The following is a 21,885-nucleotide window of genomic DNA, read 5'->3' as shown; positions in this document are numbered from 1 at the left end:
CGTGAATAATAACTCCATATTGAATTGTTGTTCAAATAATTAGATGTTAACTCATTCAGTATAGTAGCTATTCCAATAATCCTTTTTCCTGCATAGAATGCTGGTATCTCTACTTTTGGTATCTCCTCTTGCTCCTCTATTTTTTCCGGTATAATCATTTCTCTAGTTAGTCCAATTTTTATAACTTGTATAATCGGTTTTATTTCGTCGTAAAGTATTTCTGCTGGTGCTGAATAAAACTTTATATAAAACAAAGTTCCTTTAGTTATTCTCTTGTAGTTCATGAATGCTTTATGTAACTCTGGTATCGTAGCTATTTCATCTCCAGTTTGGGTATATACTGTGTTCAATAATCCATAGTTGATTTCTAAGGGTTGTCTCTATCATATTGTGAGGGTCAAGGATCTTGAGTCCGAGATTCCTCCTTTGGATGCGGTCCCCGTAGTGAAGGATTTTCCGGAAGTCTTTCCCGGTGATTTACCAAGGATTCCTCCCGAATGGGAAATAGATTTTGGCATAGATTTATTGCCAGATACACAACCCATTTCAATCCCTCCTTACCGGATGGCCTCAGCGGACTTGAAGGAATTAAAAGCTCAACTCAAAGACTTGTTGGATAGGGGTTATAGCATATGCCTCGAGACAACTCAAGGTGCATGAGAAGAATTATCCAACTGATGACCTTGAGCTAGCGGCCATAGTCTTTGCTTTAAAAAATTGGAGACACTATCTCTATGGGGTACATGTGGATGTGTTTACCGACCACAAGAGTCTTCAATATGTTTTTAGCCAAAAAGAATTGAATCTCCGACAAAGGAGGTGGTTGGAACTCTTAAAAGATTATGATATGAGTGTCCTTTACCACCCCAGAAAAGTAAATGTGGTTGCGGATGCTTTGAGTCATATATCTATGGGTAGTGTGTCACATGTGGAAGAAGAGGAAATGGAGTTAGCCCATGATGTACATAGGCTAGCCCGGTTGGGTGTCCGACTTGAAGATTCCCCAAAAAGAGGTGTCCTGGTCCGTCATAATTCCGAGTCATCGATTGTTGTTGACGTGAAGTCTAACCAACATTTTGACCGTATTTTGATGGAACTAAAAGAGTCGGTTCTGAACAAAGCAATCGAAACTTTCTCTCAAGGAGAAGATGGGGTGCTTAGGCACCAAGGAAGATTATGTGTGCCGGATGTGGATGGCCTAAGAGAGACAATCTTAGAGGAGGCCCATAGGTCCCGATACTCCATCTATCCGAGAGCAACCAAAATGTATCGCGACTTACGTGAGATTTATTGGTGGAACGGAATGAAAAGAGACATAACAGATTTTGTGGCTAGGTGCTCAAATTGCCAACAAGTCAAAGCCGAGCACCAAGGACCGGGAGGTCTAACTCAAGATATTGATACCCCCACTTGGAAATGGGAAGAGATCAATATGGACTTCGTGGTAGGTTTGCCTCGAACCTATAGGCAACATGATTCCATTTGGGTCATTGTGAATAGATTGACTAAATCAGCCCATTTCCTTCCCGTCAAGGTTTCTTAATTGGTGGAAGATTATGCTAAGTTGTACATTAAGGACATTGTGAAATTGCATGGGGCCTTGTTGTCGATTATTTCGGATAGAGGTGCCCAATTTACTTCCCATTTTTGGAGGTCTTTCCAAAGTGGGATTGGTACTCAAGTGAAACTTGGTACCACATTTCACCCTCAAACGGATGGTCAAGCGAAACGCACCATCCAAACCCTAGAGGACATGTTGAGAGCGTGTGTCATTGACTTCAAAGGTAATTGGGATGACCACCTACCTTTGATAGAATTTTCCTACAACAATAGCTACCACTCGAGTATTGCTATGGCACCATTTGAAGCACTTTATGGTAGAAGGTGTCGATCTCCGGTTGGGTGGTTTGAAGTAGGTGAATTTGCTCTTTTTGGTCCCGAGGTAGTCTTTGAGGCTACGGAAAAAGTACGACTTATAAGGGATAGGTTGAAAACGGCTCATAGTTGGCAAAAGTCTTATGCCGATAATAGAAAGAGAGATCTTGAATTTGAAGTAGGTGATTGGGTCTACTTGAAGATCTCACCCACGAAAGGGGTGATGAGGTTTGGTAAGAAGGGAAAACTTAGCCCCCGATATGTTGGGCCTTATGAGATCTTGAAGTGTGTCGGAAAGGTCACTTATGAGTTGAAATTACCCATCGAATTGGCCCCAGTTCACCCAGTGTTCCATATTTCTATGTTAAAGAAGTGTATATGTGACCCGGTGTCCATTCTGCCTCTAGAAGGTTTAGGGGTGAATGAGAACCTTTCTTATGAGAGGTTCCGGTCTAAATCCTAGATCATCAAGTTAAGAAGTTGAGGAATAAAGAGGTTGCCTCCGTAAAAGTCCTATGGAGAAACCACCTAGTTGAGGGTGCAACATGGGAGGCCGAGGTCGACATGAAGTCCCGCTACCCTCATCTTTTTCCTCCTACTCCTAGCCATAGTTGAGGTTAGTAGTCTCTCTTAATTAGGTATAAATTAAAAAATCATGTGTGTTGATGATTATAACATGATTTCCTTGTATGTGCATATTTTTGTGAAAATTCATGCTTAAGTTGTATTTTGAGTTTTCATGAACTTTGTTTCCCATGGTTGATATTGCACCCATAGATGTTGTGTGATGTTGTCTTCATGAGAGTTGTAATAAGCATACTTGATGTTGTCTTGTTAAAGAAATGTCTTGTTGATTGCTTAATCTATATGTTTATGCTCATTGAATATGGAGAAGGTAGTTCCTCCTATACTTATGTGAAGTAAAGAGTTTTGAACATAGTGATGTTGTGGATTAAATCCCTATATAATATGATGATTTGATGTTGTTGATGTGACTGCTTGTTGTGCTGCTAGTTTGAGTCATTGTCTCCCTAGAAAGAAGTCCAAGTGACATTCGGGATGAATGTTCCTAAGGGGGGATATTGTAACACCCCAGAAATTCTATGACCTAAGTTAGAGCATCGCCTTATGAATAATGACTTAAAATTATTCAAAATTATGTTTATAAACCTAAACTAATGTAATTGACTTGGTTTGGAAGAGTAAAAGTCTAAACGTCAAGAAACGACCACGACGTCCGAAAACTAGAGAAGAATGTGTTCTAGTGTGTCCTTAGGTTTTGGGAAGGTTTGGGAGTGTCGTATGATGGTATAATCTGGTGAAAAGGTTTAAAATAGGTAAATATATGTTCCTAGGGTCAAAACGTTTGAATACGACACCCCGGGGCCACCCTAAGGGGCCCCGAGGAGGACCCCAATCTTAGTCAAGCAAGCTGCCAAGGCAGCTTGCAGATTGTACTCGGAGGGAATAGCTGCGCTCGCGCACTTGCTTCCGCAAGGAGCAAAAAATCAGTTCACGAAGCGGTCGTGTCGCAGACTCTACTGTCTCAAAATTTAATTCCTAATATCTTAAGGGAACAGCTCCGCGTCGCGGACTAGTTCGACGACGAAAATGCAGAAATTCAAAAATCTATTTTTACGTCATTAAAGATTCCATTTAAGCGAGGGGTATTTAGTGTACTTTAGGGGACGTGTATATAATGATTTTAAAGTCAATTTACCTCACTTTTATCAATCAAACACAAAACCCCAAAGATCTAAACCTAAAGTTCCTCCTTCTTTCTACTCTCTCTCTTCTCAAGAACTCCATTGAAGAAGATTGGAACTTCAAGAAGAAGACCAACTCTCGAAGGTTTCAACTTGGATTTTCATGGTTAATTTATCTATAAGTTATGGTTTCTTATCACTCTTGGGATTCCTTTCCCCAAGAGGCCCCTTCAAGATGAATTTCAAAATCTTCAATTTCTAGGTTTCAATCCAAAAACGTGGGTCTTCTTTCTAAAGTGAAATTGATGTTATAAACTGACTTTGATTGATGTTATATAAACAATTATGGATGAATTTGTGTTGTATTGGTGGTTTCTTGAATAATTCCCCAGGAGAACCATGTTTCTCCTTCTTTTCCTAATTCTAACACTAGTTTGTGTTGGATATTGATTGAAGGCTATGGATTGAATGTGATGTTATGTAATTCATGTTTGTATGATGATTCTACCCTAGGTTATGTATAATTTCTATGAAATTAGGGTTGAGTCTTTGAATGAAGTCTTGAAGGCTATGAAGGGAATATGTCAATTGCTTATATTGATGTTGATTATGTTATTACTTCATGAATTACCTTGTATTATGTATTGGTTATGAATTTCTTGGTAATTGAAGTATGGATGTCCCACGAAGGGCAAGAAGATATGAAGGTTGGTTCTTCTTTGAACTCAAGTATAAAAGGTGAATTACTTAGATTGTAATGATGTTATACCTAATGTGTTATTGTGGTGTTGATGACCTAGTTTCCTCATCCTTAACCCTCTACACTTGAATTAGCTATGAAGTATGTGTGTATATTATGGTATGATTGCTATATGATTGAAAGATAGTTCTCATGATTGTAGTGTAATGTAAAGTGAAAGGTTTACTCACTTGCTAAGTGTTTCTAAAGTGAAATGATTGTTACTCACTTATGAACACATATGAGCTATTATGATAAGATGTCTACATAAGAGTCTAGTAAAGGCTAACGTGAACTTGTGTGATGACCAAAGATGATTACAAAAGGGAATCAGATGCTTAGCACTGAAAGGGCATGTAAATGAGATGGGGGTCTCACGTTTAGTAAGTCCGGCTCCCCAAATGGGTTTCCTCACGTTTAGCAAGTCCGGATTACCCACGATATTTGTTGTCTCTTGAGATGGAAACCCTCACGTTTAGTAAGTTATGGTTTCTAGAAGAAATCTCCTTGACCCTTAACTGTGTTCCTACATAGGACTCTAGCTTAGTCGATCCACCTAGATAGCTATGTACGAATGGTTACACCTTAGGCATGTGTTAACCCTCACTTTTCGGTGTGGGAGTAGAACACTGGATTCCATGTAGCTCTCATGGTCTATGTCGGTTATTGCAATATTTCCCTAATGTAAAAGTAAATAGGGGTATGAAAGGTGTGAACTCTTACTAGGGCTTTCTTAAGGGTTTCCATATAGTGTAAGGGAGGGTATGGGATTTCTCTTGCACATTGCACTTGTGGGATCCTAAGAGATGGTTGTAGTAGTGTTCTCTTATGATTTTGATGATTATGACTTATGTATGTTGAAGCTATGTTATGTATGATCATTATGAATATATGGCAAGTTATGATGAAATATGATCTTATGAATGTATGCATGAAGTAGGTTGGTTAATGTGATACTTGGCTTTGAATAGGGTTATGGGGTTCTATTTTATGCATTGCACTAGTATTGCTTGGGTTGTCTACATGTTGGGATGATATTATGTTGGTTTGGACTATGATACTTAATTATGTGCATATTGGATTTACTTGGCAAAAAACATGTTTTGAATAAAATGTACTTTTATGCATGTTTCAATGGTTTTTATGCGTAGTAACCATACTTAGTACGTGTGTTGTACTAACCCATATTTTCTCCCTTTTTCCCAAACATTTAGGTTTGGACCGTTGAGGATTCAAGCTTACTTCTCAAGACACTTGGAGTTGCTTCCCCAAGTTGGTGAGTCCTCAAGTCCGAGGACAAGACCCTATGATCTAGCTTCTATGTTTAGTTCTTTTCTTATGTTGAAAGATATTGTTGTTCTTCCTATTTTCAAAACTTCTTATTGATGTAATGGCTAAGTCCCATTTTCGATACTTCTATGTATAGATGGTGCATTGTGATGAAGTTAGATTCTATTTTTCATATATGAAGTGAAGTTGAACTTTCAAAGTAAAAGTTTTAAATTTTCCATGATTTTATTCTATGATACATGTTATGATGAATGCTAAGGGCTTCTATATGACCTCTTCAAGGTCGAATACGCCGGTAACGACTAGGTTGTGCTCTCGGGCCATTACAGTTAAGTATTCACTCGCTCGAGTTGAACCCATATCAACCCAATACATACAAATCATTAATCAATAATTTTATCTCTAAAACCTCTCTCTCTCGCAACCCATGAACACTAAAATAGAACTGCATTTGCAACTACAATAAATTAGACCACAATTAATGATTAAACCCACTTCAAAATAGCATTTAAACTTGTAATTAACAATACCCACACACTAATTCAACCCATAATCACATGATCACACCCCAAGAATTGGGGTTTTAGCCAAACATCATAAAAAGATTAAAATCGTTACCAAATCAATTAGCCATCAACTGGGTAACAGGAATTCAAGCTTTACAATGCTCTAATTGGAAGAAAATTTGAAACACACTTGCAAAATATCCAAATTGAGTCCCAAAACCTCCAAGTCTACTAAGAAAACTATTCTAGACTAAAAATGGATTGCAAATTCGATGTCAAAAAGATCAGCCTCTAAACTAAATGTTCAGAATGTTATTTTTAGTTGCCAAAAATAAGCCACGAAGGGATCTTCAGCGAAGTAAGTTGGGCTCGCCGAACCACTCGGTGAGCCGCCCTTTGATCTCTTCCATTGCCTTTTCGCCTTGACATTCAGTATCCTCAAGGTCTTTAACTTTGGGAAATCTATCTTGGCTTCGCGGAACTACTCGGCGATCTGCTGACTGCTTCTTTTTGTCGCTGACTTCATTTTTCCTTCAGGACTTGGCACACTGGAACTTTAGGCGGTCTGATAGCCACTCGGCGATTCGCCAAATGCCCTTGACGATCACCAGGCTTGCCTTTCTTCATTTCTTCAATTTGTTTTGTTCGTTTTTCGCATGTTAATGTCCTTGCTTTATTCTTCAATCCATGTACCTGAAAATCAAGGATTTATCATTAGTTTATGGCACAAATTAAGCATTTGAGGACACTAAATCTATCAAAATAAAGCCCTAAATGAGTCCAAATCTTAGACGCATCACACCTTTAGTTTTGAGATGAGCTTGAGCACATGACGTCCTCGTCAAATCAGGGAGTGAAAACATGAATGTTTTTTCAATATGTATATTTGGTTGGCTAGTATTTTTTTACATTTTGAGAGAAGCTTTGTATTTTTTATTTACTTTTGGGACTTGTATTCTTTTATTTTAGAAGCTCTATACTTGTGACTTCTAGTTTCTAAGAGTAGTCTTTTATTATGTTTATATCTTTTTGTTTTTTCTACTTGTTCTTCTGTTTTTGGTACGTATTTGGTCGTTTCCATTTATTTGTGTAGGTGCCATCATGACTCAATAAATCAGGTTATGAGATGGACTAAGTGAAGTGGGGTCTTAAACGAGTCTAGGTAGTCAACTCACGACTGCCAACAAATCACACTTACAAATAGGGAAACATGAAGGTCACAACCTAGAAAGGAGGGTTGTATCTAACCCAATTTCATTCTTAAAACAAGCCCCGCGGGCCTCAAACACCAACATCTAAAGAAACTGTAGCCAAACCTAGGAAAAGAATTTACAATATCAATACTAAGGGCATTCTAGTCTATACATAGCTCACACGAACAAATATACCATCAAACTACTCATGATCAACCCGAACACCACCTAAAATACCAAAAATGAGGCTAAAACAATACAAATATAGAAGCGACAAGGATCCATGATCAATTCCAACTCAACACCTAGAAAATACAATGTTAGAACAATCAATAAGCAAGGTCTAAGGATAGTAAGTCGCAGCTGATGAGTCCACAAATTGGATTCATTTAGGGCTTTATTTTGATAGGAATAGTGTCCTCAAATGCTTAGTTTGTCTCAATATCTGATGAAAACTCTTAAGTTTCAGGTATTTTAAGTTTTAGTGGAATCATGGACACTTAGGCGCAAAAAGGAATTAAAAGACTAAAAAGAACGAAGAAGCGGAAGCCTGCACATCACCAAGCACGCTTGGCGATTCGCTGAAGGGACGCACACCACCTTTTGTTCCAGTACGCGAAGCTTTGAAGGAGCAGGATCAAAAAGGTGTTGAACGGAGCATTCGGCGTTTTGCTGAATAATTTTGTGAAGTAGTACTACGTCGCCCAATGACACAGAGCACGACGATGCGGAAGGCTAGTGCAAGATGGCGACGAACTACACCAAAGGGCGAATCACCGAGTTAATCGACGATTTCGACTAACCTCGCCGAAAGATTCACGAGCACTATTTTTTGAAGTCTATAAATACTAAACTTGTTGTTAATTTTGAGGAGTCGAATATTAATTTTAATTTCCAGAATAGAATAGCACTTTTTTGGGATATTTTCTCTCAAGTTTGGAGAGGGTTTTGGGGAAACTTGAAGAAAGAAGGATTTCATCTTCCCCAAGTTGGAAGTGCGTCTTCTCCATTCTTCTTCCTTTGCTTAAATAAATGTTTAATTCCTTATACCCATTTGATTTTAGTATCATTTTAAGTGTATTTTTCTATTTTTTGATGTGTGGCTAAAAACCCCCATTCTTGGGGTGTGATTTAGCAATTATGTGTTGATATTGTTGTTGGGTCTTGCTTTCTGATAGGATAGATGTATTTTAATGGTCATTTCACCTAGTGATTGTGGTTTAATTCAATGGGCTTGTTGTTGTAAATACAAAACCACCCATGTGTTTTTGGCTTGCCCAAGAAGGAGGTCGCGAAACCAAGACTGCTAGACTGATGGCCTAAGGAGTGGTTCGACATGAGGTTCAGTCCGAGAAAGTGAGCCCTAGTCCCATATCCTAACACTCAACTCGAGGGAGTTAGTGGGGTAAGGTGTAGGCTGGCCTTCATGCGGCAAATGGGTGTCCGAGAGAAACACATTTGAAACGGGGTAAGTTGCCTGAGAGGGAACTTTTTTCCATCTGAAGCTTAGCCTAGTCACTATTATCTTTCAAATTTCCTATCGAAAGCATGTACCCAACGATTTATTTCAACTTCTATTACGGTCACACCCCAAGAACTTGTCCCCATACTTGATCTTCTTATTATTTTTGTTGTTTTTTACTTCTTGTGACAAAACCCCCATTTGATATTTGACACTTTTGTGTCACCCCTTTCAATTTACAATGTTTTTTATCATTAATGTCTTTAGGTACGACTAGTTTAAACTTAATTTTATTTTTCTACTAATTCTCAAAACCACTCCCTAGGGACCCCAACCCTTGGTTTGGTTACTATATTATCGATAATCATAGACACTCGTACTGTAGGTTAGTGTCATTGGTCACGATAAGCATTAAAATGTTGTCGTTGCCGAGGAGTGGTGTTACGTGAAGATGTAGTTGATTAGAATTCTTGTTTTTCCTAGTTTTAATTTTACTAATCCTAGTTATAGTTTTGTTTTGCTTGTCTTAAGACCAACGCAGAGAAACAAAAATGGATGAGCACTATGGATAGCACACAGATCATCCTCTCCTGAAGCTATTGAACCTTAGGGATAACATACTGACGTTCAAACAGGTAGGGGAAGAGACAATTCCAGAATTGTGGCTGAGATTCAAAGAAATTTTGCAGACATGCCCATCTTATGGAATGCCTGATAAGACATTGCTGGATTGTTTCTATCGGGGTCTCAAATCGGAAAATAGAAGCATAGTTGAGCACCTTTTCAAAGGCGGAATGCTAAACCAACCCTATGAAGTCGTCGCAACACTACTTGATAAAATGGTTGAAACCAACAAAGAAGCCCATAAGAAATATGAATGGAATAAACTGGTGGCGCAAGTAGATGTTCTATCCAAACGGATGATGGGATTGGAAGACCAAGCCAGGGAGAAGGAAAAGAATTTCTCCCTTCGAGAGTGCAAACATAGAAAGAGGCATGAGGATATGCAAAGTGACGATACCTCTTCACTCATCCAACAAAAACTTGACGAGCACAACAAGAAACTGAATGACACGAAGGAAAATATTGATATGCTAAATGAAGTAACTACTTCGAACTCAATGACCATTCAGCTGCAAGATGCTCAAGTCACCCATTTGATGACGGTTCACTATCCTCCGTTCGCCGAAGATTCACCTAATTGCACCATGGGTGATTCCAATGACGAAAAGTAGTCTTTGACTTTCGTCGTGCCGCGACGTTAACTCAGGCGCTATTTGGGAGGCAACCTTAAACCCCATATTATCTTATATTTGCATACTAATAAAATAATAGTGTCTTAGTTTTACATATTGAAGTGTAGTAGGTGCCAAAGAGGTGCAAAATGGTGAGCAGCAGACCCAGTTGATGAGTCACCGAATACGCCAGTGATCAAGGATACTTCGCCATTTCATTCAAGGCACCCTCTGACCCTGGAGTCTATAAAATTCAGGGAGCTCAGGAAAGTTTCAGTGACCCAGATGGTCACCGTCGATTGAACATCAACAGTTGCTGAGAAGTTCTGTAAAACTTGGCGAAGTAAAAATTTGTTTGGCGAAGTGCCGAATCACTCAGAAACCAAAGCGCTGCCACCGAATGGGAATGAATTGGATAAGCTACAGGCCAACACACAAAAAGGTAGTTGATTAATCACTCGAGAGCGTGGGTTAAAAATAGGCGCATGGGAATGCTAAGAAAAGTTGTAAAGAGATTGATGAATCGCTCGACAACGCACCAAACGTCCCCAACATACCTTTTTCTTTACGCGACATCTGTTAAAGGGCTCCAACTCAGAACAGTTTCCTAACCAGGATTATTCTCTAGCCCTATCTCTTTCTTTCTGTAATTTGACCTCTGGATTATAGTTATATATTTGAGGACAAATATTTTTTGATTATGGTGGGGTGAGGCTCACCTTTATTTGCTTGCTATGGATGCCTGTGTTTTTGTATATATTTGGTTTGTCTGTTGAAAGTGGCACTATATATTGTTTTCGCGAATGTTTAAGCTTATGGCTTCTTTCTTGTTTTAATTGATTCAAATTTTGACCCTTTCCAAAAATTATTATTATTTTTCAAAAGTTTTTGCCACAACTTGTGTTGAATGTGGCTGTTCTTTTGCAAAAATTTGAGTCTCGGTTTCGATCAATACCGATGACTTCAATAGTGCTTACCATTGAACAAACATGAATGTACGGCTACAATGAGGCCAAATGAAGTTGCATAGACAATATGTGAACACTTTGCATCTTATTGTGATTAGCCATTTATCAAATTGATTCTCTTGTAATGAACGTTGCACACTAGCGAAGGTGTGTAGTGTTCTTTGACTTAAGTGTCGATGTTGTGTGTGATTAGCTTGCTTTGAACCTTGCATGAATAAACATAGAATTTTCCCTGTTAGTCTGATTGATTTAGAAAGGTGTGCTCTAGAAATGATCTTAGGCAACTTTAAAGAGTGTGAGCTAAATTTGACATATACCTCTTTTGTGTCCTACCCGTGAGCATGTGAAACTCTTTTGAACACCCTTTGAGCCTTACCTTTCTTTGAAAGACCCTTGATGAACCCTAGACCTTAAAACTCAAAATGTGCAAGAAAAGTCCCCCTTAACCCCTGGTGTTGCAGAACAATGGAAACCTTTAGAATTAAAATTAAAAAAAACATATTTGTGGAATAAAGTACCAAGGAAATCTGGTTTCCAAGCAATCCATGGAGGTGAATAAAAAGATGACTCAGAAGCACTAGAAAAAGAATTGATAAAGGAAAAGAAGGGAAACACCTGAGAATACCACATCTCACGAGGAAAAAGTCACTGAGCCTAAATGACCATACTTTTGCACTCATCCCCATTACAAGCCTTAGAAAGACCTTTTTGATCTTGAGTAAGCCAAATCGAATGTCGATTGGAAAATAAGGGCAAACCTATGGGTAAAAACATGCATGGTGTTCCTCTTTTTGAGTGTAAGCGTTGTATCTAATTCCTGATCTTGAATTGATTAACCTCTGTGTGTGAATATGGAATCATTCTTGATGTGAGGGCATTTAGATACTTCATGTTGAGCTTGATTGCACAAGTAGCAAGTATTGCGAGCATGCGAATCTTTGGTAATGGTGTGTCACAACTTGAATCTTTGAGTATACAATTGATCCTTGCATAAGTAAATTTGAGTCTGGTTGTGTGCATTCATGATTTACTCTTGTGTAGCACTATTTGAGACACCTTGTTGAACGACTGAACTTAGGTTTGCTTGAGGACAAGCAAAAGTTCAAGTTGGGGGTGTTGATGAGTCCAAAAATTGGACTCATTTAGGGCTTTATTTTGATAGGAATATTGTCCTCAAATGTTTAGTTTGTCTCAATATTTGATGAAAACTCTTAAGTTTTAGGTATTTGAAGTTTTAGTGGAAGCATGGACACTTATGCGCAAAAAGGAACAAAATGGCAGAAAAGAACGAAGAAGCTGAAGCCGGCGCATCGCCAAGCATGCTTGGCAATTCACCGAAGGGACGCACTCCACCCTTTGTTTCAGCATGCGAAGCCTTGAAAGAGCAGGATAAAAAAGGCGATGAAAGGAGCAGTCGGCGTTTCACCGAATAATTCTGCAAAGCAGTACTAGGTCACCCAATGACACAGATCACGATGATGCTGAAGGCTAGTGCAAGACGGCGATGAACTACACCAAAGGGCGAATAGCCGAGTTAATCGGCGATTCCGACTAACCTCACTGAAAGATCCACCAACACTATTTTTTGAAGTCTATAAATAATAAACTTGTTATTAATTTTGAGGAGTCGAACCCTTATTTTAATTTCCAGAATAGAATAGTACTTTTTGGGATATTTTCTCTCAAGTTTGGAGAGGGTTTTTGGGAGCCTTGAAGAAAGAAGGATTTCATCTTCCCCAAGTTGGAAGTGGGTCTTCTCCACTCTTCTTCCTTTGCTTAAATAAAGGTTTAATTCCTTATACCCATTTGATTTTAGTATCATTTTACGTGTATTTTGTTATTTCTTAATGTGTGTCTAAAAACCCCCATTCTTGGGGTGTGATTTAGCAAATATGTGTTGATATTGTTGTTGGGTCTTGCTTGCTGATAGGATAGATGTATTTTAATGGTGATTTCACCTAGTGGTTGTGGTTTAATTTAATGGGTTTGTAGTTGCAAATATAAAACCACCCATGTGTTTTTGGCTTGCCCGAGAGGGAGGTCGTGAAACCAAGACGACTGATGGCCTAAAAAGTGGGTCAACATGAGGTTCAACCCGAGAGGGTGAGCCCTAGTTCCATATCCTAACACTCAGCTCGAGAGAGTGACTGGGGTAAGGCGTAGGCTGGCCTTCATGCAGCAAATGGGTGTCCGAAAGGAACGCATTTGAAACGGGGTAAGTTGCCCGAGAGGGAACTTATTTCCATCTAAAGCTTAGCCTAGTCACTATTATCTTGCAAATTTCCTATCGGAATAAACGACAATTTATTGGTTCATCATGCGTCCAATGGTTGTTGTGAATTCTAGCCTAAATTGTCCACTTGGGTTCCTAGTCTCTGAAAACCCACCCTTAGTCAACTAGAATAGAGGAAGTCAAAATCTTGATTTAACACATAAACCTAAAATGACCCAACACCCAAGGCGTGTCGTCCAACAACCCTTAAAATATAACTTTCAACCCTTACCTATGGTCTGTAGGTCCTTTGACGGACCGTACTGGTCAATCGTAGATGGGTTACTGGACACTAAAATTTACCCCTTTTCAATGGATCCAATTTACGGTCTGTTGGTCTTCTGATGGTTCATACATGCCATCCGTCGTACCCAACTTTGACCCTCAAAATTTCACTAAGTCAGAGAATCACCTACAGTACCTACCTATGACTCGTAGAAGGGGTGACGAACCGTCTTGGTGAACCATAAAAAGGGTACTGGAACTTCACTTTAAAAATATTATTTTTCGTAGCACTTACAGCGTTCACCTACGGTTCGTAAGAGCACCTAAAGTCCGTAGGTGGGGCTGTAAACACAAACACCAGCTAAGAAATATCTGCATTTCTGTTCTTTTACAAATTTGAGGTGTTACACTAAGTCCTTGTAGATCAGAATAGTAGACTTGTCTGATAGTATGATGTAACACTTTGGAATCTAGTATGATAAGCAAGGGGATTAGTGCTAAGTGCAAAGTCTGTAATTAGAGATTTGAGCCTTGGCACCCTCTACGAAGGCCCACACAGACCATGAAGGGCACCACAGTTCGTTTGAGGGGTCGTGGAGCCTAGGCAGTAGCTAGCCAAGGGAGGCTCACCTTTCACGAGCACCATGATGGCTCGTGGTGGGCACCACGGCTTGTGGTGGTGCCTCTCAAGGTGAGGCAGTAAACTCCCTAAGGCTACCCAAATTGGGACACTCTCCACGAGCTACTAGACGGTTCGTGAAGGCCACCACGGGCTGTGAGAAGGGTCGTGGAAAAGAGTTAGGTTGAGAGGGGTTTAGGGGTGTCTTGCCAAGCCACTTGTCCAAGACCACGAATGGCACCACGTCTTGTGGTAGGCACCAAGGCTCGTGGAGCCTCACGTAGTTATGGGGTAGTCCCCTGAAAGTTAGGGTTTAAATGGGTCTTTTTCGGTTTTAATTATATTAATGCTATGTCCTTTTACCCAAGCCTAGGACACTTATATAAGTGAATTTTTAACCCTAAAACTCACCCATTCAAGCAATTTTTTCCAAAACCCAAAAGAAATCCCAAAGTTTTCCTCTCAAATATTTCTCTCTCTAGAACCTGAAGAAAAAAAATATTAGAGCTAGGACAAGGTCTAGCCTCCAATCCTCAAGAATTTCTGGGCTTTGTTAACAAGGTATGATGACTTTTTATCCATGGAGTCCCTAAGATTTCCAAATTAAAAAGTAGAAATTCCCCAATTTTAGTTAGGGTTTTCTTTTAATGTTGTGGGTCTTGATGAATGTTGATCTAATTGATTGGGTTTTGATTATTTATGATTGAATTGATATGATTACATGTTTTTAGGGTGAATTTACATGTACACATGCCTAACCTATGTCTTGAAATATGAAATTGATGTAAATGGGTTTTATTCCATGAAAGGAGAACTTGTGGGTTTAGATGTATTTTTATTGGATTGATGAGATACATGAAGAGTCGCATGAGATTGAAGAATATATGATGATTTATGATTAGAATTGTCTTGAGATTTTGGAATATATGATGACTATGAGATGTAGGGATTTAAGAGTAAAGCTTAAGAATGAATTGTTGGTTATTAGATACAATTGTTGTGGAAGGGATTTACCCACAAGAGTTCCTTTATGAATGTATGAATTTGAAAGGTTTCCTTATATGGAATGATCCTAGATTTAAAGGCTTGCTCACCTAAAATGAATCAAAGGATTTATTTGAGGGAATAAATCTTTTCAGAAACCGAGATGTTTATCCCAAGGTATTTGTACTCCCACTTGGAAATGGAACGAAATTTAATATGGACTTTATTGCAAAGTTTCCTTGATAGGATTCGATTTAGTTCATGAGGCTATGGAGAAAGTCTGACTTATTAGACATGGGTTGACAACCACCCAAATTCGACAAAAGTCCTATGATGATGTTAGAAGAAGAGATCTTGAGTTTGATGTTAACGATTGGGTTTACTAGAAATTATCACCCATGAAGGGTGTAATGAGGTTTGGTAAGAAAGGGAAGCTTGGTCCCCATTTTGTAGGATCATATAAGATTCTTGAGACATGTTGGTACGGTTTCTTATGAACTTGATTTTCCCAATGAATTGGCATCGGTGCATCCGATTTTCCATGTCTCTATGTTGAAAAAGTGTGTTGGAGAAGTTGAGAAACAAAGAAGTTGCTTTCGTGAAAATGTTATGGAGGAATCATTTAGTTGAGGGTGTTACTTGGGAGGCCTAGGCCGAGGCCGATATGATGTCCCGATATCCTAATCCTTTCCCTTCTACTCCTTCTCTAGCTTGAGGTAATGAGTTCCTCATGGTTTGCTCCTTGTTTGAAGTCATGTGTGTTTTAGATATTCCCATGAATGCCTTATGTTATACTTGTTCATGAAAACTTATCTTTTGAAACAAAATGAGTTTATGTGATTGATTTTCCTCATATTGTAGTGCATTGAGTATGAGTTGCCTATGGACTTCATGAGATGAATTGACGAACACGCCTTAGCTTGGAGTTGAAGAATTCCTTCTTGGATATATATTTTTTAGTATAGATTGCATATATGCTCCATGAGATTGTGTTGAGCATGTTTTTAGTTTGGAGATGGTAGTTCCTTCTTCGACATGAGTAACTTTGAAATTTCATGCATATTGGGTTTCTAGATGTTGTTCCTACCTTCCTTATAGTTCATTAAGTATGTATAGCTCGGAGTTGATGTTTCCTCCTTGGTTACGCATTTTGATAAATTGCATGCATGATAAGCTGCTAGTATTGAGTCTTTTCTTCAGAAAGGTGTCTAGAAATTCCATTCGAGGACGAATGATCCCAATGGGAGATAATGTAAAACAACGAAATCTAGTAGGATAAGCTAGGGGCTAAGTGCTAAGTCTAGAATTAGAGATTTGAGCCTTGACACCCTCCACGAAGGTCCACACGGACCGTAAAGGGCACTACGATTCGTTTGAGGGGTCTTGGTGCCTAGGTAGTAGCTATCCAAGGGAAGCTCACCTCCCGCGAGCAACATGACGACTCATGGTTGTCACCACGACTCGTGGTGGTGCCCATGAAGGTGAGGCAGTAAGCTCCCTAAGGCTGCCCAAAGTAGGACCCTCCCCACGAACCACTAGACGGATTATGAAGGCCACTACAGGCCATGGGAAGGGTCGTGGAAAATAGTTGGGTTGAGAGGGGTTTAGGGTGGCTTGCCAAACCACTGGTCCAAGACCACAGATGGCACCACGGCTCGTGGTAGGCACCACGGCTCGTGGAGCTTGACATTCTAATGAGGCAGTCCCCTATAAGCTAGGGGCTAAATGGGTCTTTTCGATTTTAATTAAATTAATGCTATGTAATTTTACCCAAGCCTACGACCCCTATATAAGTGATTTTAACCCCAAAACTCACCCATTCAAGTTATTATTTCCATAACCGAAAAGAAATCCCAAAGTCTTCCTTTCAAATATTTCTCTCTCTAGAACTTGAAGAAGAAGAAAGAGTTGGAGTTAGGGTCAAGGTCAAGCTTCCAATCCTCAAGCATTTTTGCGCTTTGTTATCAAGGTATGGTGGATTTTCATCCATGGAATCCTTTCTTTAATGGAGTCCCCAAGATTTCCCAATTGAAAAGTAGAAATTCCCCAATTTGAGTTAGGATTTTCTTCTAATGTTGTGGGTCTTGATGAATGTTTGTCCAATTGATTGGGTTATGATTGTTTCTGATTGAATTGATAGGATTACATGTTTTTAGGGTGAATTTTCATGTACTCATGCCTAACCCATGTCTAGAAAGATGAAATTGATGTAAATGGGTTTTGTGCCATGAAAGGAGAATTTATGGGTTTAGATGTATTCTTATAATATTGATGAGATACATTAAGAGTCGCTTGAGATTAAAGCATATATGATGATTTATAATTAGAATTGTCTTGAGATTTAGGCTAATATGATAAGTATGAGATGTAGGGCTTTGAGAGTAAAACTTAAGCATGAATTGTTGGTTATTAGATAGAATTGTTGTGGAAGGGATTTACCCACATGATTTACTTTATGAATGTATTAATGCATGAATTTGAAAGGTTTCCTCACATAGATTGATCTTAGATTAAAAGGCTTGCTCACCTAAAATGAATCAAAGGATTTATGAACTATGGTAATACGACCTAGCTTGTACTAATATATTGAGGTGCTTCTCCATGTATAGCTTGGATTGGTAAGATCCATGGTAGCTTGGATTGATAAGATCCATGGATAGCTTCGATTACCATAATGAGGTGCTTCTCCATGGATAGCTTGGATTGGTAAGATCCATGGTAGCTTGGATTGATAAGATCCATGGATAGCTTGGACTAGCACAATGAGGTGCTTCTCCATGGGTAGCTTGGATTGGTAAGGAGATGATACCTCCATGGATAGCTTGAATTAGTAATATGATTCCTTTAGATGGTAGCTGGAATTGGTAAGGAGATGATGCCTTTTCATGGTAGCTTGAATTGGTAAGATGATCCCTTTTCATAGTAGCTTGAATTGGTAAAGAGATGATGCCTTTTCATGGTAGCTTGGATTGGTGAGTTGATACCTTTCCATGGATAATTTTATTTTGGCAAGATGATGTGCCTTCCATGGATAATAAGAACAACTAAGAATTGACTACTTCTCAAATTAAAGTTAGCATAGTTATGATGAAGAAATGTTACTTCAAGGAAGTATCATAAGTATGTCTTAAGATGATATTAACTTGTGATCATCATAGTTTATGAATTATGTTGTTAACTATTATGTTTATGTTGATTTTTATGCAATCTATCATATTTAGTACATGTTTGTACGCATGCACACTCTTACCTACATTTATTATCCAACTGTAGGGTCCGACGATATCGATTCTCATCCTCGTTGCTAGGATCTTAGTAGACGCAAGACTTGAAGATTGGTGAGTCCTCATAGCATCTGAGGATATAGCCACCATTTCCTTATTATCTTTCATTTTATGTTTTGAATATTGTTGTTTGGGCTGTGTCCCAAGATATTCATGTTTTAGATGGTTTTGAGACCAAGTGTAATAGACTTCCGCTTTTGTTATGAAACTTTGATGTTGTTTAAAATGTTTTAAATTTCTGCTCCTTTTTATTATCTTATGTTATGAAAGCAAAGTGACTTATATGAAGCCTCTCGGGGTCTTGTATGCCATGTTACGTCTAGGGTGTACCCCTGGGTCGTGACATATGAGACTTATCTTAGGCATATGTGTTGCTTGTTATCCTCTCTGTCTCTTCTTCCTATTTATGAGCCTCCGATGCGCTGCTTGAGATTGTGTACTTCTTGGGATTGGAGTACTTCAGGCTGGGAGCCTTTTGTGATATCTTTGGTAGTGGTCCCCAATCCATGGTGGCTTGGAGCCTACTTGAGATCCTTTTAAGAATCAATACACCCCCGAGCACTCTTGCTAGCTGAGCGGCTGATTCCCCTAGGAGTGGGCTGGCTGGATGGGTAGTCTGGATATCTAAGATCCTCTACGAAGTTGACATGCCCCTGAGGTACTCTTGCTAGCTGATAGGTTGACATCCCTGGGAGTGGATTATATGGATGGACGGCCTAGGTTGATAGTTGCTCTTTCTAGTTGGGTTGGGAGTTGACTTGTTGAGTTGATTGTCACTCTTGCTAGCTGGGTTCGGAGTTGACCGTTTGAGTTAATTATCACTCTTTCTCGATGGGCTGGGAGTTGACTAGTTCTTCGATTCAGATATGGATTGATATGCTGTCTTGTAGACATAGCTTTTCTATGTACCTGTCAGGCTTATGGGGGTCCGTTCGAGTTTTATTTAAACTTGCGCATAAACCTTCTGGGCTAATTAATATTTATGAAAAATGACGAATTACTTTGATAGTTGAACATTGTTACATTACCTTATGAGGGTCAAGTTATATTTATTTCAGTTGTACTTAGATTACTTTCGGTATGCTCTTATGCCTTCTTTCATTTCCACTTTGACCTCTTCTTATGCCTAAATTCTATCTTTTCTGATTGCATTTACCTTTCTTGTTTGGTCGGTCTATGATGACTAATGAGTACCTTGTTTTGGTACTTATGCTACACTTTACACCTTCCCGTGATGCAGTACCTAGTACCAGCTACCAGCGATGATCGTTCGTGCCATCTTTTGTATCTTAGGGATATTGAAGACGAGGGTGAGCACTTGGCGTCCTGGATCAACCTGTCTCCTTCTGTACATATGTTAGCTTGTCTTTTTCCTTTGAGACTGCTTGTTGTGGTCCACTTTTGGGACTTGCATATATTCTTTTTAGATAGCTCTATACTCATGACTACTTGGTTTTGGGAGGGTATCTACTGTATATAGTTTTGGGTTTGCTTTCCATTTCCGGCTTCTCTTATTTGTTAGTATTATTTTTGATATAGTTCTACCGTTATACTCACTACTTGTAGTTCTGGGTAGATGCCAACTTACCTACTGGTGGGTTTTAGTAGATGCCATCATGACTCGGAGAGTCGGGTTGTGACATATTCAATATGATGTAAATGTATTAAACCTATTTTTGTAAGATTTTGGAGTTTTATATTGAAAACCTTCATGAACTAAATTTCGCTTTACAGCTTAAGCTATGATGAAATTGTCATAGTAGATTTGATAAACTTGAATTGGTTGCTTGGAGAAGTCTCTAATTATGTATGTGAACGCATCTCTTCAATAAGAGCATTAGCAACAAGATCAATTTCATAAGATGTATTTTTTTCATAAATTCGTAATTCTGTATTTTATAGAGGTGTCTTTTGAAAATCACTCATTGGAATCGTTTTGATTATTCTGTAATTGTAGGCAATCACCCGTGAATAGAAACTAAATTCAGGATTCTTTTTTATTCAACTCGATGTAAACTTTGATGGCCATATCATTTAATATTTTCAATGGCAAAAATCATGGTACAATTGCGTAGTTGATCTCAATACTTTTAGAAGCGCTAGGTTTGAGATTGTTTGATAATTGTGTGACTAAAGCTTCAATTATTTTAGTATTTTCAACCATTATTGCATCAATATCAAATTTGACGTAGGGTTGCTTTTTTTCATTGATTGATAGAAACTGCATCGAATCAAGTGTGGGATTAAGTGTTGATTTGAAATGGAGAAGAAGGAAAATTGTGGACAAAGGAGAATTGGAGAAGAAGGAGAATTCGAAAACGCATCAAAGTTTGCCTTTTTTTTATTTGTTTAAGTAGGGTAAATTGTTGCTTGTAGTTAGGGCATTAATTAGTCAAGCAAAATTATTAGTTAGGGCATTTATAGTAATAATATTTTTTTTGAGTGGGGGGGGGGGGATAAACGTAATCAGTATATATTTCTAATTAATTTGCATTTACGGGGAATTTGCATAGTTTCCCCAAAATTTTACCAAGTCGAATTAGGAATAGCCATGATCCCAAGTAGTGCCAATAAAATAAACACATATTTTGATAACTTGCGCAACCCACAAGTATTTTAATGTGTTGAGTGAGTGATTTTTTACATGGGCGAAATATGGTATAAAGTCATTAAACTCATAAAATAGAGAAAATGTAACACCTAAGATTTGAGAAAATAGAAAAAAAATTGCAGCTTTCCAGACCTGGTGCAAGAACCACGGAAGCCACCTACGGTCCGTGGTCTGAAACATGGTCCATAGGTGGGGTCCGTCATTGAGGAAAAAATATTTGTCGTCTATGATCCCACCCACGGACGACCAGTACGGTCCGTGGTTGGACCTACAGACCGTAGGTGAGGGTCAGCTGCCAGTTAGAGGGAAATTGTTATTGGGTCAACTTCAAATGGTCATAACACTTAGCACAAAAGGAACTAAGTGGCCCATGACCTACTAAATGATAGATAACTGAATCCTCTTTTCAACGCCACTGAATTTTCTAAAATCTCATCTCCGAGTAAAAAGTTATGTTCGTTTTAGTAAAGCCTTGTCAGGCAGACTTGACCTACGAGCTAACCTACGGTTGGAAGGTTGAGCTACAGCCCTTAGGTCCCTCTGTGGGTGGCCTTCGGCAACTTTTAAGTTAGGTTCATTTAGATCTTTTTCCTATGCGTTGGGCACTTAAACTTCATCGTTTTACACCTAAACTACATCATTTTACTCAGAATAAGTCTAATAACTTAGTCAGACATACCCAGAACCTTAATTTACTGAGAATTTATCAAACCTAGAACCAAAGAGGAGAACAGAGGTGACCCAAACCCTTCCAAGAACACAATAATTTTTCTTCAATTCCAGCCCCAAAATCGAAAGATTTCTCTGTGAAATTCGTCACCACGTATGTGGGATTTCACTAGTGGGTTACTTTCGCCCATTAGGTCCCTAGATTTCAGTCAGAATCTTGATTTCCTTGATATTATCTAAATCTAGG

The 21,885-nt window shown here is 38.8% G+C and overlaps 1 pseudogene; it reads left to right on the top strand.

The window, feature by feature from the left end:
- The window catches only part of LOC125869892 (uncharacterized), a 12,377-nt pseudogene extending 2,371 nt beyond the window's left edge, over positions 1 to 10,006 (top strand).
- The last annotated feature ends 11,879 nt before the right edge of the window (positions 10,007 to 21,885 follow it).

Source organism: Solanum stenotomum, chromosome 7 (genome assembly GCF_019186545.1).
Source record: "Solanum stenotomum isolate F172 chromosome 7, ASM1918654v1, whole genome shotgun sequence".
In the NCBI taxonomy this organism is placed as follows: Eukaryota; Viridiplantae; Streptophyta; class Magnoliopsida; order Solanales; family Solanaceae; genus Solanum; species Solanum stenotomum.
Note: the sequence above shows the minus strand (reverse complement) of the source record. Positions and strands in the feature narration are given on the sequence as shown.